A 13772-nucleotide genomic window follows, 5' to 3' on the forward strand; every position below is an offset into this window, starting at 1 on the left:
ACCTATAGGGATTCCAGCTGTAATCATGTCACCTACCAACAGCCCCAGGAGCATCAGAAACAAACATTGGTGGAGTTCCTTTTGTGAGCTGTCTCCTGCTTGCCACCCCACTCTCCTCAGGCGAGATCTCACCATCTGACCATGATGAGATACTGCGAGTTCCAACAAGAACCCTTGCTGGTGGGTTCAAGGCCTTGGCTCCTGTGGTAAACGTCACCTGTCCTGCCCCTTCCCCTCTTAACTATCACTCTCTTTATGACCTCAGAATATTTGTCACCTTCTCTGGAAAGTTCTTCCTGGCCAGCTTATTGAGTTCAGTATCCCCCTATTCCGGTGAGCACCCCTGTATCGCCCTAAACTCTATTTGTACCTCATGAAATTGCCTATTTATTATCTGGCTTCTCTCCAACAGTGACAATTTTGTAAGAACTACACCCAGTTTGCCATCGTACTCCCTCACCCAAGTCCACTGCCTGACGTACAGTAGGTGCTCGAAAAATCATCAGTTAGTAAATGAATGAAGTCTCTTCCGTGAGCCAAGTGGAAGGGTAAACACTAAAAATCTCAAAGAGGTAGAAAAACCTAGCTCCCGTTCTTGAGGGGCTTATGATAGGGTAGGGGAAACAGAGCGTAGACACAGATTTTGTTTTTTAAGAAGAAAAGATACTAATAAAAAAAATTGTAAAAATGATTTTTATCAGCTTCGAGAAAGTCTTACTTTCTTTGTGATGATATCCCCAAGAGTTTCTTTCTCAAACTAGTCATTTAGAGACTACAGGAATAAGTAAAAATAATAAATAAATAAATGGCCATTTGAATGAAGGAATTATATGAAGCTATAACAACTTTCCTAAGTGGCTGAAATGTCTCATCCGCTGGGTTGTTGACAATGCCGTCAGGGCCACGTTGCTACATGGGAGGCTTTGAGGTACAAAAATTCATTTATACTCATTCCTTTACCTAAACTTTCAGCCCCAGATATATTTCCAAGTTGAGTCTAAGCTCTTAATATTTGTTCTCAGGAAAAAAACCAAAAAACCAAAAAACCAAAATCCTGATTCTCACTTCTTAAATGAGACTAGAACAAAGCGCTCACGGTAGTATCTGGCACCCGGTTAACTTTCAATATGTGTTTGTTGTTCTTATTTCATACCCCCTGATATCTTCAAATTACCCTTTCAGAAGCGCAGTGTCTAAGCTTAGAAGCAGTATACATGGAGAAGGAAGGGGATCTAATGACCCCTGAAGCAAATTCTGGAACCATTTTGCGTATATCTGAAATTATAGTTCAGAGTTTAGTCATTCGAATTGGCTGCTAGACAATGGGAGCTGTGCCTGGTCTGGGTAGACGTAAGCAGGCTGGAATCTGGCACAGGTAGGGTCACGAGTCCATCATTCTGGCTGCGTGCTCTCTTCCGTAACCATCGTCTCTGATTTTTCTATCAATCTTCAAGGGGCTCGGGAGTAGGTCATCCTCCCACCATGTGCTGGGAGGCAGCCTGGCATGGTGGGCTTTGGAGTCAGAAACTCCTGACTGAACCCAGCCCTACTATTAGCCTCCCCAAACCTCCTTTTTTATTATTTGTGAAGATGCAATTAATAACCAGTCATACCTTAAAATCTTTTGAGGATAAGTGCTAATTAATATAAAAGTTATGGCACAGGCATGCTCTGATCTTGATGAGAGAAAATCCTCTTCTAAGTAGGTAACTGACTAATGTCAGTTGTGATGGATATAAATACTATAAAAAGTTGGCATCTTGTATAGTTCAATAGCGCTCTAGCGCCTCACAGTACATGGTCTATGCCCAACAGGCTACGGTCCATATTTTTAGAAATATGCCTACCGTGCAATTTTATATTTGGTCAGAATTCAACACATGTTTGTTTTGTTTTTGTTTTTGTTAACTGAATAGAATCGATAAAAATAAGAGATGATCCTAAAAGAATGGCAAGAATATGCTCCCTAAAACCTTGGTGTCTTATTACCATTCAAATATTAATTTTCAACATTGCTGAGTTATTTACGTTCATTTGGAAGTTTTTGAAAGAGTCTATCAAGAAAGCCCCAAAAGGTCTCACAGAAAATAAATGAGTTTTCTGACCTACTATGAGTGTTGTATTTTTCATGTCTGGGGAGCAATGTTTTCTTTTATGTGGCTCGTATTGCGGAGTCATGTACAGCACTTCATGTTGTGCACTTCACAAGGGCATCACATCTAAGGGATGCTATTTACATCATAAATACCTTTACTATTTTGACTTTCATATATATTCTACGTTTGCACCTGCCAACAAATCTGTGCATTTATTATGACCATTTTCCAACAATGGCAGTCAGATGTCTTGCTCTTCAAAGATCAGAATATTACAGGAACTTTCCACCAGAAGAAAGTAAAGTCTATTCCTGCCTTCAGAAACAGACACATTTTTCTAATTCACACGAAGATACCATAGAGGCCTGCGGCGGCCCTGTCTCCACGGTGCCGCACAGCACTGAGAAGACAGGAGAATGGTCATAAATACTTGGTGAATGAACAAGTGGATAAAGAAAACATCTCAAAGAGTCTGAGTATTGTGAAGGATCATGCAATAGAAGGCTGCATTGTGAACAGTCAAGAACCCAAACAGTGGAGTCAAAAAACACCCGAGTTCAAGTTTTAGTTCTGTAGCTCGCTGTCTACATATCTTGGATAAGTTATTTAATCGTCCCATGCTTCATTTTTCTCACCTTTAAAAGGGAAAAAATAACAGCATCCGTTTTATAGGTTGCTGGGAGGCCTGAGTGAGTTAACACATCTAAAACGCTGAGTAGGCATTCCCGGGTGGCTCGGCGGTTTAGTGCCCACCTTCAGCCCAGGGCATGATCCTGGAGTCCTGGGATCGAGTCCCACGTCGGGCTCCCTGCATGGAGCCTGCTTCTCCCTCTGCGCCTCTCTCTCTCTCTCTCTCTCTATCTCTCATGAATAAATAAATAAATAATCTTCAAAAAAATTAATAAATAAAACGCTGAGTATTGTGTCGTGCTTGATAGTGGTCTGCAGGACCAGATTCTGTCAAGAGGCTGTAGACGACAGCTTCTATTTTGTAAATGTGCCTGACACATACTTTTGCACACATTAGGAACCCAATACATATTTTTGGATTGAATAGAAATGATGAGAAGAAGAAAATTGTGGAAACACACTCCTGAAACTTTAGAATCCTATTATTGTTCAAATCAAGACAAGCATTCGGTAAATAAATGCTGGGCAGGGGATGCCTGGGTGGCTCAGTGGTTAAGCTTCTGCCTTTGGCTCGGGTCGTGATCCCAGGGTCCTGGGATCGAGTCCCGCATCGGGTTCCCTTCAGGGACCCTGTGGGGAGGCTGCTTCTCCCTCTGCCTATGTCTCTGCCTTTCTCTGTGTGTCTCTCATGAATAAATAAATAAAATCTTAAAAAAGAAAAAATGCCAGGCACCAAAGTTGACCTTGGTGAAGGAGGAAAAGGCAGAGGAAAAAGAGGCAAGCACAAGAAATTTGATCAATCAGGAGTCAGTCAGTCTTCACAATGGCCCACAGGTCTCTTGATGCGCTGTACCACCACCCCGTCCCCTAGACACATTACCCACCAACCCATTTCCCTTCTCCCCATCTTTCCTGCCTCTGTTCCAGCCACATTCATCTTCTTGCTGTCCCTTGAGTGTATCACACACAATCTTGCCTTAGGGCTTTCACTGAAGTGATTCTCTCTGCTTTAGATGCATTTTCTTCAAAGATTTGTTGGGATCATTTCCTTCTTCCTTCAAGTCTTTGCTCAAATGTCACTTTTTCAGCTTCCTAGATAACCCTACCCTCACCCTGCCTCCATACACATTTTCCATTCCCTGGCTCTACTTTTCTTTTATCTTTAGCACATATCACTTTTTAACATATTATATAGCTTATTTGTTATGTTTGTTATTTACTGTCTCTCTCCCTTCACCCAAGTGCCCCTCCCCCCATGAGAATGTAAGCCCAAGGAGGGTGGAGATTTTTGCTGATTTTATTCACTGATATAATCCAGGGAACTGGCACAGTACCTGACCCATAAGAAGTGCTAAACAAACATGAATTGCAAAATTTCTCATTTTTTAAAAAAATCCTTTCCCTTCTTGCCATTTTTTCTTTCTGTTTAAATCCAGTAAGAATTTTCACTTTGCACCAATGTTACTTTGGTCTGAGGATTCCCACGAAACAGTTAACATTCTGTATCCTGGCCTAGTTTTAATATGGTCAAAGACCATACAGAGCTTAGAAAAGCAAGATTTTGCTTTGTTTTGTTATGTTGAGCCAAACTTCATGCTTTTCTGGGAAAATCACAAAATACAAAAGTTTGCATCACTCATATAAAAACACTCCTGATTCAAATCTTTCTTGGAGAAGCTAAAATAGCTTTAAAAATATATAGTCTTTGGGACGCCTGGGTGGCTCAGAGGTTGAGCGTCTGCCTTCAGCTCAGGTCGTGATCCTGGGGTCCTGGGATTGAGTCCCACAACGGGCTCTCTGCGGGGAACCTGCTTCTCCCTCTGCCTATATCTCTGCTTCTCTCATTCTGTGTCTCTCATGAATAAATAAAAATAAAATATTTATATATATATATATATTTGTTGTTTACCAGGTACAAGAATAAGTACATAAATGGCTTTCCAAGGAAAGTAATCAACATTCACAATTATCAATATGTAATTCTGGTTGTGAAAAAAGGTACAATTTAATAAATAATGAATACATAGGACAAATGTGAGGAGATTGGGGAACCTTTCGGAGGGGGTATTTAGATAAAATATACAGTAATTTAAAATTCATGAGGCGCTTAGGGAGGTAAGAAAAGTAATTCAATTAGAAATACCAATAACTTTGTTCTGCATATACATTCTCAAGTATGTATATATATATCCACTCCACTCACACATATTTTCATTAAAAGACTAGGTAACAATTACACCCAGACTTTGTATGTTTAGTGCACTAAATAACTAACAAACGAAGATTGAGAAGTTAATTCTTTTTTCCTAAAGCAAACATTTCTCTATATCTACACTTAATTTTTTCTCATGCTCAATAAATGTAAGTACATTTTATTTGCTTCCACTTAACCCCAAATATTAAATTACACACTGTCAGGTAGGAAATATAATTTATATAGAGACTTTGTTAATTTGCTCTATTTCCTAGTAGACATTTCTATCTAAGAGTTTAGCAAATTTCGTTTTTAATTTTTTGTGAACTATATGAGTTGTTCAGTTTTTGCTTGTTTTTTAAAGATTTATTTATCTATTTTAGAGAGAGAGAGCATGAGCAGGAGGGGCAGAGGGTAGAGGGAAAGAGAATCCTAATCAGACTTCTAAGTACAGAACTCAAGTTGGAGCTCGATCTCACAGCCCTGAGATCACAACCTGAGCCAAAACCAAGAGCCAGATGCTTAACTGACTGTGCCACCCAGGTGCCCCCTTTTTTTGTTTGTTTGATTTTATTTTTATTTTTTTATTTTTATTTTTTTATTATTTTCTTAAGATTTTATTTATTCATGAGAGACACAGAGAGAAAGAGAGAGAGAAGCAGAGACACAGGCAGAGGGAGAAGCAGGCTCCATGCAGGGAGCCTGACGTGGGACTCGACCCTGAGTCTCCAGGATCACACCCCGGGGCTGAAGGCAGCACTAAACCACTGAGCCACCGGGGCGGACTTGATTTTACTTTTAATATCTACACCCAATGTGGGGCTCAAACTCACAATCCCAAAATCGAGAGCTGCACATTGCATCCATGGAACTAGCAGGGTGTCCCAAGTTTTGCAGTTTTTAAAAAATATTTGATACAATAATTCTGTGAATCTTAGGAGATTTTTTTTTTATATTTACTGTCTGTCTAGTAGATTGTTGAAAGAATTATTTTTCTTGTCCTGAGTTAATTTTTGTTTAATTTCTAAATCCAAGCGGTTAATGCCTTAAAATTTAATATTATGAAAGAAAAATAAAATTTTTCATTAATATTATTTCTATCATTTCTATAATATTTCAAACAAACCTATAATTCTAGGAAGCATTTCATTCATTATTCATTCATTCATTCATTCATCCATTCAACAAATATTTCTATATCTCTTTTTACCAAAGCAAAGCTTGACTTTTTGACTTTGATTTGTGGAAGTTCATTGTTAGGTAAATGCCACATTGTGCAGGATGCTGTGATATGTTGTATTTAGCTGTCAATATCTATAAACATTTCTCAATATGACCTGTGAATGTTAAGCTGTTTACAGTATTTCCTGCAATTATCTCTTCAGAAATGTGACAGAGGAAATGGGTTCATGTCACCCATAGGATTTGAGAAGCATCTAATGAAAATCATTGTAGCTTGGCTTCTATTTTAAGACATTACATGCCAGTTATTATCATGCACTTACATTATTTTGGGCCTTGCAAAATATCTTAGAATGTTTTTATTGTACTTCCTTGGCATCCTCCTGGTGTTTAGTACACTATTATTTACATTTTTAGTGGGAGTTTTTTGATTACATAGGTTCCTCCTATCCAAAGGAATGGCTTATAGTTTGTTCATTGGTATTTACAAAATGCTATTGATTGATCCTTGCAACAGGAATAAGAATGCTAGGAATGTAAAACCAAATGGGTAGATGTAGCTAATATATTTAAATTCAAATTAAGGAATAATTATTATAAAATAGCTAATACTTTCTGGGTTCCTACTAGATGCTAAACATTTTTGTTTTGTTTTCATGATCTTGCTTTAAAAAGTACCTATGAAGTAGATAGTATAGACAGGTTTACAAATGAGGAGAGGGAGGATCAGAGATATTACACAACTTCTCCGGTGTCTTAGGGTAGTAAATGGCAAATCCAGACACAGCCCAGATGTTTCTAATCCCAAAGCAATGATTTTATCCACTGTGTGGTTTTCACAGTTACTGACATCAAATCCGTTTCCAAAATTAATTCTGGACAGTGGAATGGGCATTGTGTCCACAGTGGGAAACGAATTCTCTTAGTCAATATATCTGTTACATATTTCTATGTAACCAACCAATTACTTCCAAAACCTAGAAGTTTGAGGCAACAAATACCTTATCTCATAGTCTCTGTGGGTCAGAAATTGGGGCACAGCTTACCTGGATCCTCTGGATCAGATCCTCAACAAGACAACAATCAGAGTGATCACCAGGGCTGCAGTCACCTCAAGGATAGATTAGAGGCTCACTCAGATGGTTGGTGACAAGATTCAGTTCCTCATGTGTTGTTGAACTAGTGGCCTCAGTGTCTCAGCAGCCATTGACTGGAGCTTCCTCCAGTTCCTCTCCACATAAGCCTCCCATAGGGCAACCTGGAGAATGGCAGCTGGCTTCCATCAGGATGAGCAAGCAGAAAAGCAACAGAGGGCCAGTAAAACAGAAGTCAGTCTTTTTGTAAACTCACCCCAGAAGTGATACACCATCCCATTTCCCATATTTTATTCATAAGAAGCAAGTCACTAAGTCCCCCCTCATACTCCAGGGGAAGGGATTTTGCATAAACACTAGGAGGAGGGCATCACTTGGGGCCATCTTAGAAGTGGCCAATCATAGTCAAGAAAGTGTTCTCGGAGGATACGGAAGACTAAAGTCTCAGTTGACTCTGGTCTACATCTAACTGTAGCAAAACTCCTGAAGTGAATGTCCTTCAGTAGCTTCCATCCTAAATCACACAGAGTTTAACATTATGCCGATTGCAGCATACCAGCCTCCAGCATAGTCTGAGAAACAGTGTAGGGCTGGCTGCCTAGGAGTCACATAGACCAAAATTCTTTTATTCCCCCCAGAACTAAATATTCATTTAAAATATCAGAAAAATAAAATGGTAAATATAAGTCACCATTTCTTCATATATTACAATGAGAAGAGGGCAGCTTCTGGAACCTTCTGTCCGTGTTTAAAGATACATCTCTAATATGCCAGCTGTATGTAATATGCCACAGGCAACTCATTTACCTATCAGAGCCTCAGTTTCCAGACTGTGGTCAAGGACATACTAACTCCCACAGTGCTCCTACGAAGATTAAGTAAGATGATCTAGATGAGATGATTTTCTTAACTGGAAAGTACAACATATAAATACAAATTTTGTCGGTACTCCCCTTGGCTACAGAACAGGACAGATTGTTAAGAACAGCTGCTTAGCATACTATTTAACTGTCTTATTAGAGCAATAAATATCTTTGGAATATGGATAATAAATGGACTGTGTTTTTACTGTATTCAAAGTACCATTAGTAGCCACATTTGCTGTTGATACAGTAAAGAGAAAAAAAAAATGATTTCCAGGCATTTTTTGCTTCAGAGGCACTTGTGTTTTGATTTTGATTTTGATTTTTTGATTTTTTTTATTTTTTAAAGATTTTTAAAAATTTATTTATTAATGAGAGACAGAGAGAGAGAGAGGCAGAGACACAGGCAGAGGGAGAAGCAGGCCCCATGCAGGGAGCCTGATGTGGGACTTGATCCCGGGTCTCCAGGATCACACTCTGGGCCAAAGGCAGGCGCTTAACTCTGAGCCACCCAGGGATCCCCTACTTGTGTTTTTAAAACTTGCTTGCCGGACCACACTGCAGAGATTTCAAGGCAACGTATAAACTTTCTACAGTGTCGAAACAATCTGGCAGCGTGCACTTCCTTCAGCCATTTTCTTTAGTTCTACACTGGTCCCCGTTAAAATGTTCCCATTGTGTGTGTGTCTTTGACTTGAGAGAAAACATTTTCCCATTTCATGTAAGAACTACATGGAGCTTAGGCCCCTGATGGACCAGAAGAGTACATTAGCCTTTCTTCTATAGTGGCCCAGATTGAAATCTCATCTAATGTTTTCCCATTAGAAATGAGATGGCGAGATATTTTCTGGGAAGTGATTTAGGTATACTAAAACAATCTATAAGGATCTATTGATTAGAAGTAGACTTGACTCAAACTTGATTTGTGTGCAGTGAAGTACCTTGGGAGGTGATGTGATTGACAGTGTAGAATAGATTTGGGGCTGGAATAGTCAAGATACCGCAGCTCTTTATGGGGTACATGGACAGGGCTTATCTGCAGAGAACAAAAATTGAGAAAGAAAAATAAGGAATTTAGAGTACCGAAATACTGCATACTCTGTGGATTTGGTTGCATATAAGAATTCAAACAAACAAACAAACAAAAAAAGATTTTGCATATAGAGAGGAAGGAAATTTCAGGGTATTTCAACAAACTTAAAAAGTATTCCTATTCCCACAAACATGTTATTCCTAACTGGCTTTGGTCAATCACATAGTTTTAAAATAACTTCCCAGCAGATAATAGTGGCATTACCCATTTAACTGGAATCAAACAAAAGACCTTAAATTAAGTGACTTGCTCACAATCTTGTAAAGATTATTACATATCTTGTAAAGACATTGCAGAAACCAAAAACAAAAGATAAAACGATGATTTAAGAATTTCACAACTAGAGTAAAAGGATAAAATGTATATTAACATAAGGAGTCAAACGCCAGCCAATTATAAAAATGCAGGAGTCTGTTGCAAATTTTGTATTTGTTCTTTTCTTTCATTCCACAAATTTACTTGAACTCAAGTCATCATGTAAGCATATTTAAATCATATGATATTAGGTATTTCCAGGCATATTTTGCCTGAGACAAAGCTGAAATAAATATTTTACTTTTTCATATCTAATAGCATTTTATTTATTCTGAAGATAATTCTTGTGACTTGTTTGAAGAAATTTTAAACTAATCATGGTATTGAACAAGACAGAAATACAGTTATATTAATAAATGATAAATTTGAAACAAATTTATTTTATCTGAACAGCTCAACTTTTTGTAGAAAGCAGTTAAATAAATCTGTAGATGCAAAATACTGCGAAGAACAGATATTCTCTAGCAAATTTAAATCTATAGTATTTAGAAACAACCCCCCAAAAGTTAAAATAGAAAATAATAAAAATAACACAAAGGTTGATCCTTTTAGACATTATTTATGTAGGAATAAGAGTGGCCAGAGCTATGAATTAGGATAAACAATTGTTGTGGAAATGGCTGTTCTTTTTGAAAAGCTGGTCATAAATGATCTAGCCCTGTACTGTTCCACGTGGTAGCCACTAGCAACGTGTGGTTATTTAAATGTAAACAAATTAGTATAAGTAAAATTAAAAATCTAGTACCTCCCTTGTACCAACCACACTTAAAGTATGCAATAGCCACACGTAGTAGCTGCAGTTTGGGACAGCACAGGTATAGCACATCTCCACCATTGCACCAAGTTCAGTTGGACAGCCCTGAATTCTACTTCTCATTTGCCATGTCCCTAGGTATGGTCTATATCATGGGTAGAATCAGAAAAATATGAAGTGCACTTGATATTCTGGCCCAAATGCTGATAATTAGATAGCATATCTCTCCCTTTTTAAAAGTTAATGAACACAAAATACTTCATGGCCCAAGGTGTTCCATTAAACTATGAAAGTTATAACAAAATGAGACTTGGAAATACATATCGGGTTCAATGAAGCATTAAAATATGCTTATCAAGTCTCCATTTGTCCTCTGTGTTTGGAAAGCAGTTAATGGGAAAGAGCATATTTGTTAAAATGCATTTTACACTAATGAAACAATATTACCAAAGAAAGTTCTTAATGTGTATAAAGATTAGAATGTCACTGAAACAAAATGCCCGAGAGAGTGGAATGGGCTTTACTCTACTGGAGGTGGGAGGGGTGGATTTTTCCTCCTCATATTCCAATATTTTGTTCTTGTAGGCCTTAAACTGAATGTTTCTAAATGTTCAAAGTCATCAATAATAGGATAAGTCAGAATATTTTTTTTTTGTATCTGAGCAGTTGCTATCTGAGGATCTCAAAGTAATACATTGCCTTGCTATAAAACATAAAGAAATAAATAAAAAGTTAGTGTGCCCAATTTTTCCCTAGTCTTCACTGCTGATTGTGGTGTTAAGTGAAATGTATTGGTTTCACAAAGAAAATCAAGAATTCTGAAACCTCAGATTTAACCATTAGTATGATGACTTAAATAGAAGGCAAATTTTATCTAAGAAAACTATAGCAGTGTTTTTCACTGCTAAAAAAAGAACAGCTGAAGCAATGGCTTTTCTTCGTGTAATGTATTTCTAGAAACAGGGTTCATTGTCTCTGAACTTTCTTGACCTTAGCCTGTTCTTTTTTACTAAAGTCATTAAGATGATTAGAACCTCAAGGAGGGTTACAGTGTTCTATTCTTTTTCTCTTTTTAACTTACTCTGAACTGAATCAACCAGCTTTAAATCCTGAATACACCCTATTAATCCCACCTAGCTCTTCTGTCTGTCTGGATGAGTTTCTTCAACAGATTCCTTGAATATGCGTTAAAAAACATAAATCACTGGATTAAACTTGTAGGGAATGATGAAAGCTAAATTCGTGTATATACATGTGGTGGGACAAATGGACCCTTTTATTATTTAACCTGAATGAAAGCAATAAATTTGAAACAGGTTTAACTGATGATATTGGTAATCCACAACAGATTTCATAAGTGTTTTTGAATGAACATCGGTTTTGTTCAATAATCCCTTGGATTAAAGAGGGGTTAGATAACTCAAACAACCTGCAAAGCACCGTATTATTTTGCTATTTATCTTTTATTTTCACCAAAAAAACACGATGTGTGGTTTAGGCTTTAGCAAATTAGACCAAAAATTACATTTGTCGGTGTGTTTTTTAAAATTTGTGGCTGGGGTCAGGCTCTATAATTTTACCTGTTTTCTCAGGTACCAAACTGTTCTTCATCCTCTATTGCTTTTATACGTAATATAAAACTAACATATATCATGCAAAATTAATATATATCTTGTCTTCCAATATAATGACAATAGTCTTTTTTTTAATATACTTGCTTTCCTGACCTCCCATATCTAGTTGATGTGTTCTAAGTTGTATAAACTCTAGGATGGAGGATAAAAGTCCACTAAAATTCCACTATGAATTCACTTCGCTGTCAAAAAAAAAAAAAAAAAGTTTGAAAGAATTCTTAGGTGGATACTTGGAGTCCATTCTAATGCTAATTAAAAGCAAATAATTGCTAACATTTATGCAACAATTACTACCTCCTAGGAAGTCTTTTCACTCATTACCTCATTGAATTCTTCACAACAATTCTATGACATAGAGGTAATTATACCCCTATTTTTCTAGATGAGAAAGCTAAGTAATAGAATTAATAATCTGCCCAAGGTCATGCATCTAGCAAGTGGTAGATCCAGGGTTCAAACACAAGTTGTGTGATTTCAGAGTCCACATTCGCATACACCATGTTAGTCATCTTTAAAAAAAAAAAAAAAAAGATTTATTTATTTTAGAGAGAGGGAGAGAGTGCACACTTGAATATGCACACGTGCACAAGCAAGAGTGAGGGGCCAAGGGAGAGGGAAAGAGTGAGAGAATCTCAAGCAGACTCCCTGCTGAGTACAGAGCCCCAAGTGGGGCTTGAAATCATGACCTTGAGATCATGACCTGAGCCAAAATCAAGAGTGGAACGCTTATCCAAGTGAGCCACCCAGGCACCCCCACCACGTTAGTCATCTGTTGCTGCATAATGAATTACCCCAAAATTAGTGGCTTCAAAAGAGTAAACATTTATTATCTCATAGTTCTGGGGGTCAGGAATTCAGGAGTGACTTAAATGGTTCCAGCTCCAGGTCTCTTAGGAGGTTGTGGTGGAGATGTCCACAGAAGCTGCCATCATCAAAGGCTCAACTTGGACTTGAAGGTATGCTTTTAAGATGGCTCACTCACTGGATGTTCATGGAGTGCCTTAGTTTCCCCATCAGCTGTTGGCAGGTGGTTCACTTCCTTGTCACATGGACATTTCCAGGGAGCTGCTTGAGTGTCCTCTAGGCGTAATAGCTGGTTCTTTCAGAACAAGACAGAAATCACAATGCCTTTTATGACCTAGACACAGAAGTCACACTCCATAATTTCCACAATGTCCTATTGATTACACAAGTCAGCCCTATTCTGTGTAGGATGGGACTACACAGGAAAGTGGATATCAGGAAATAGATCACCTTGGAGCCTGCCTACAAAAATGTACTAAAGTATACTACCCCCAGAGACGAGCCCTATATTCCCAGCATAGAATAGAAACACTTAGACATAAAATTTAGACATTCCAGTTTTTCACATCTATACATAACGCTGAACAAAACAACAGCAGTGAAATGGAATTCCAAATGCTACTGATTTAGATCTTTAATGAGGAGGATATTATTTTTATTGGATAAGAATTTCCAGAATAGTATCCTCATCACACTCAAATATAGGAACAAAATTATATTCAAAGGGAGATGTTAAATGTATTTTTTTAGTGAGCCATCATTTTGCTCTTACTCAGACTACCAAGGGTTATCTATGCTATTCTATAAAGGGCCAGGTAGTAAATATTTTCAGCTTTGCAGGCCACACAGTCCCTGTTGCAACTACTCAACTTTGCTGCTGGAGCATGAAAGCAGTCATCATAGACAAAATGTAAGTGAATGAGTGCAGCTGTGTCCCAATAAAACTTTACTTACAAAAATATGTAATAGGACCGATTTGGCCCACAGGCTATAGTTTACCAACCATTGGTCAAACCCATCCTTTAAGTGGACTTTTGAACAGTTACTACTTTGATTTAAGGTAACTAAATTTACTTTAAATTTTATGTGACAGACTCATATTAAGTGGTTTAT

At 37.7% G+C, this 13772-nt stretch overlaps 1 protein-coding gene and 1 long non-coding RNA gene across 33 annotated transcripts in view; one reads left to right on the forward strand and one right to left on the reverse strand.

Moving 5' to 3' along the window:
• The window catches only part of ADGRL2 (adhesion G protein-coupled receptor L2), a 619854-nt gene that overhangs the window by 220973 nt on the left and 385109 nt on the right, over nucleotides 1–13772 (forward strand). The window lies entirely within an intron of this gene.
• LOC140637832 (uncharacterized) overlaps nucleotides 1–13772 on the reverse strand; it is a 44042-nt gene that overhangs the window by 15214 nt on the left and 15056 nt on the right. For both annotated transcript variants that reach the window (XR_012034886.1, XR_012034887.1), the window contains exons 3-4: nucleotides 9001–9095; nucleotides 7149–7378 (exon numbers count right to left, since the gene is read on the reverse strand). This is a non-coding gene — a long non-coding RNA (uncharacterized lncRNA). The remainder of the gene's footprint in view (nucleotides 1–7148; nucleotides 7379–9000; nucleotides 9096–13772) is intronic.

The sequence above is a fragment of the Canis lupus genome, chromosome 8, assembly GCF_048164855.1.
Source record: "Canis lupus baileyi chromosome 8, mCanLup2.hap1, whole genome shotgun sequence".
Taxonomy (NCBI): Eukaryota; Metazoa; Chordata; class Mammalia; order Carnivora; family Canidae; genus Canis; species Canis lupus.